The sequence below is a fragment of the Vicia villosa genome, unplaced genomic scaffold (genome assembly GCF_029867415.1).
Source record: "Vicia villosa cultivar HV-30 ecotype Madison, WI unplaced genomic scaffold, Vvil1.0 ctg.000625F_1_1, whole genome shotgun sequence".
NCBI lineage: Eukaryota > Viridiplantae > Streptophyta > Magnoliopsida > Fabales > Fabaceae > Vicia > Vicia villosa.
In genome coordinates, this window is record NW_026705281.1 from 521,374 (window position 1) to 526,466 (window position 5,093).

The 5,093-nt window shown below is 35.1% G+C and overlaps 1 long non-coding RNA gene across 1 annotated transcript; it reads right to left on the minus strand.

Annotated features, from left to right (window-relative positions):
- Positions 1-1,205, minus strand: LOC131629976 (uncharacterized). The gene is made up of 3 exons (XR_009292167.1): positions 983-1,205; positions 811-884; positions 1-490 (listed from the first exon to the last, which is right to left on the minus strand). It is a non-coding gene; the product is annotated as an uncharacterized LOC131629976 (long non-coding RNA).
- Positions 1,206-5,093: the final 3,888 nt, after the last annotated feature.

Consider the following 5,093-nt stretch of genomic DNA (forward strand, 5'->3'; position numbering starts at 1 on the left):
TCATAAGAAATGTCATTGAAAAACCAAACCTAGATATATATGACAGTGGTAAAATCAAATCGAATAGGAGATTTAGATAAACCTGCTCACATATTTTCTCGATATCTTTCTTAACTCTGATACCGTCAAGAATGACAGTGTCATATTTGGAAATTAAATAGGAGATTTAAATAAACATGCTCACATTAATCAAGGAAAGTCTGCATTCTTTACCAAAACCAAGATTTCATGGACATCAACCAAAGAAGTTTATCAAAAGTTGACTGGGCATTAAAATCATACAATAATAAAGCTAAACAAATACCTTTTGCAACAGCCAAACATTTCCAGATTGTGGCCGAGGTCTTCAGTAATAATTTGAATATAGAGAAAACATATCATACCTTAAAAGAAATACCAAATTAAATAAGCAAAACTCTAGTAACTTTAACTATAACATTTATATTTGAGATTTCTTCTCAAGGATATTGATGAGGGGATCTTCAAGTTCCTGTTTACACAAATAAATGGCATCATTAGACATGATATATCAACAATAAAACAAACAGGTTCAAGACAAAATCACCCATAACTTAAAGTCCTAAAGTTGAGATTTTTAGTATCAAAATTAAGAAAAATAATCAAACAAATCATGAAGAGGAAGGCATTTATAAGTTATTTGCTAATGCATTTCAAGTGGCTTTCCCTTTAACTTCTACTGCAGTAACCAAAAACTTAATCCAAACCCTGAACCCTAAACATCAAAATACCCTAAACGTCAAAAAGTAAGATTCAAAGAACACTAAACATAAAAAAACAAAATCTTTTTACCTGAATACATAAAAATAGATCTGGATGTTGACCCATCATTGAGAATCGTTAAACTTGATGTATCATTTCGTCACCTATTAAAATCAAAAAGGATTTTGTAATAACAATTTATAGGTATGCAGAAGAAGATTTTTGTGAGTAAATACAGAGGTTGCCAAGGAAGAAAAAATACCATCGCTTCGTCTGAAAGAAGAAACCATCAACTAAAAATAATCGAAATAATTTGAATAAAAAACGGAATGAACGGATGGAACAAAAGAGAAAAAGGAATTGAAAATTTGTGATTGTGGACAGATATGAACTTTACAAAATTTGAAAATTAGGGTTTATTACAAAAGGAGAGATGAAGAAAGAGAAGAGAGATGACAAAACCAAAACCTAATATCTAAAGAGAGAGAATAAGAATAAGAAAGAATAAAAAGGAATAAGAAAGTACCATGAAGAAATCAGAAAGCTGAGAGGTGAGTCAAGCCACGTGGATAGGCTAAATGGCAAGAAGGGCAAAAATGGTTTTTCCAGAGCAGTTAACTTTCTTATATTGTAGATAAGCATTTCAAAATCCAACAATTTTCAGAGTCATCAAAAGACCACAATAGAAAAACAATAATTAAAATTATACTTAAAAATATACTAAAATTAAAACTCATAAATTTACAATAGCAAAACATTAATTAATTTAGTTATACTAAAAGTAAACTAAAATTAAAATTCATAAATTCAAAAATATTATACTAAAATTACAAATAATTTTCTATAATCAATATTTGATTTAATTCCCATACGTCAAAACTCACATAAATAAAAGTAAATGATTTTTATCAATACAAAAAAAAAAATTATACTTGTGGGTTTAAAAATCATTATCAACACAAAAAATATACGTATGGATTTAAAAGTAAATAATTTTTATCAACACAATATTTTTATAGGTTTAACATAAAACTAAAAATGTTGATTTTGCTTAGTTCAAATCATATGAAGAAATATAATTATGAAAATAAGCCAAAAAGAAGTATTAATAAAGAAGTGGAGAATGAAATTTACCAGAGCCGATATGTAAAATACTCTAATGCAGAATTATGTTTGGAATGATTCCACAAGTTAAGGCCCTGTTACTAGAAACAAAAATTGTTCTTCAATACAAGTAATCCATCAGATAATAAAAAATAAGAAAGAATAAGAAACACAAACATATAAAAATAAATAAGAAACTAATAACATAAACCTTCATAAGTTTCCTGCTCAACCTACAAAATAATCAAAGATTCTAACAAAGGGAAACAATATAATATTAGAAAATAATATTCAAAACACAAGTTTAAAGAAACACATGAGATAACATAAAGAGATGTTTAAATAAAGCTACCACAGAAAAACAAATCAATGGTTCTATGTAAGAAAATGATAAAACTTTCAAAAAGTTTAAAAGAAAAGAAACTTTCACAAACTTACACAACTTTTCCTACAAATTATATTAACACCTACAAAAACAAGAGAAAAAAAAATTAAAAGAAAATAAGAAGATATAAACCGTAATCACAAACCAAGTAGTCAAACAAAAACTCTAGATGTTGAACAAATACACAAAGTACTAACCTTTTTGAGTATTCAAGTGATAAGCAAGCCCTGTCATATGAGATTCATTGTATTAGCTACTACATAAAAATCAAACAAATCGTGAACAAAGAATCCTATAATAATAATGAATCCTTTAAAAATCAAACAAATTGTGAACAAAAAACCTTAATCAAGGAGAAACGAAGGCTTTTGATTTTAAAAATATCACCTTTAAATGAACTTTTACAAAAATTCGGGGTTAGGGTTTGGGTTTCAAATTAAAATGGTAAGTGTGAGAGGGTAAAAGATTGTGAAAGAGTGACGAAAAATGGTGGAGAGGGAAACTGCAAAGGGCAAAGTCATGGTGTATCTCCTTTCTGTGATTTAGGGGTAGGGTTTGAGTTTGGTGGATGGTTATTACACAGATTCAAATACATATGTAGAGTATGAGTATGTGAGAGAGATGAAAGTGGAGAGTGAAGAATGAAAAAGAGAAAACTGTGTGAAGAAGAAGAAGAGAAGAGAGACTGAGAGTGGAGGCGGCTTTGGCATGGGAAGAAGAAGAATGTAACAATATATACTCTGGTTTATGACTCAAACCCTAATCAATATAGGAATATTATAAAAAAATAAAAATAAAATGTATTGTTAGACCGGTTTGGTTTCCGACGGACCTAAATTCACTGTCCGAACCCGTACAAAAAAACCCATGACAACCTATGTTGCATTCCGAACCAACCCACGGTCCGAACAAAAACGAACCGAATTTCACATTTGCTAACGGATCGACGGTTTCAAGCGGGTAGTGTTATCTTGTCCATCCCTAATATTTACTATTGATTTTGTAAGGGATACCCATCACACCTTTTGAGATTCTTCTGCCATTTTATCACATCACTGCTAGCGTGACAGTGGCTTTAATGATGCTTCTGCCATGACAGTTTAGCTTTGGTCTTTGTGAAGGATTGCCCAAAGCTAAATATGTTCGTTTAGCCTGTGTTGGGTGTTTTGTTGTAGATTTCTGCATAAATAAATTTTACCGCTTTAGATTTCCCATTTTCTTATTCATCTTTCATTCTTTTCTTTTTTTTTTTCCATTTTCACTTTCATCCCCCTCAAACCTTCATCCTTCAAAATTATTTTTTTCATCCCTCAAATCTTAAACAACACATCTATTTCACTATTTATCACTATAACTTTTCTGGACTGGTCGGCACTCGGCACCAAACACAGTCCAAGGCCCAGTCCAATGCTACTTGGTGAAAGGCCCAACAAGACATCTGCTCGGATGAACCCGCGCTTAACCTATTGTCGGGCAGGGCCTAACCCAACTCGCCTGATAGACAAGATCAATAAGGCAATCCGAGCGGTTGCTGCCATGCGAGGGAACTTCCTCGTACCCCAAGAGTAGGTATCATCCTCGCACACGTCAACGGCATCACCTCCTTGTAGGATTTTTCACCAACGTCTATCTGAATATTTTAGAGTCATCCTACCCTGAAAAGTACGCGTCTTCCACTTCCCAAGTTGGAGACCACGTGCTGGTCTCCACTACACACGTAAACCTTGGCAGTTTCATTTTGGGCTTGCACATCCAGCCCAATATGGAGACATTGGCCCAAAGCTGGGGGCTATAAATACCCTCTTTTACTAGAGGCTCAGGAATTTAGTATTTCCACTCTTACTCTCTTGTACTTTCGCTCCGTTTTGCTCTATCTCTTACTTTGACATCGGAGTATCTTGCAGGCGCACCCCCTATTCTCAGAAGTCCAGCAAGTTGTAGGCCACGACTATCCATTCTGATCAAGTACGATCAAAGGCGCCGTATGTGAGAACATTTGCCTCCTCGTCTTCTCCTAGAACAAGACCAAAGCAATTCCAATCAACTTACTAATCATCATGGCCAGCAACGACAACGCCAATGGCGATCCCTTTGACCTCAACGAACTGATCAAAAACAACGTTGTTCCTATTAACAAACTAGGCGATTAGAGGGACGAATGAACTACTTCCTCCTCGACATAAGTCTTGCTGCACGTTCTACACCATCAATATGACAACCTGTCCACCCACGTGGACATCCCTTTGCATCAGCAGAATCAACGCATCGTCAAGCTGGAGAAGGGACACTCGTCGCGCACATCCCTGTGGAGACACCTCCGGTCCAGATCCTATTTGCATTCTCCCCGGCGAGAAGAGGCACGGTCCCCAACGCCTCCTTGGAGAACCCGCCGGTCCAGATCTTACATGCTTTCTCCTCGGCAAGAAGAGGCGCGATCCCCAACTCCCCCGCGGAGGCATGGGAGCCAGGAATTTTAGAGCTTATCCCCCTAACCACGAGTTGGGGCCCTCGACTAGAAAGGAAGATGTCGGCGGCCACAAAGAAACGAGAGCATATTCCCCTCGTAAGGAGCGACACACCCCGACTTCCAAGAAGACCAAGGTTGTCGGGGATACTGAAAAATTGAGGAGACAACTAAAGAAACTGAGAACTGATGGTGGTGGTGAATACACTTCTATAGAGAATTTACAAAATTTTGCAATGAAGAATGTATAAAGCACGAGGTCATTGCACCTTATACACCTTAGCATAATGGTATAGATGATAGGAGAAATAAAAGTTTATTGAACATGACTAAGAGCATGTTGAAAGCTAAATATACACCAAAGAGATTCTAGTGCTTACAAGTTGTATTCACTAAACAATCATAAAACAGTGATCAGTA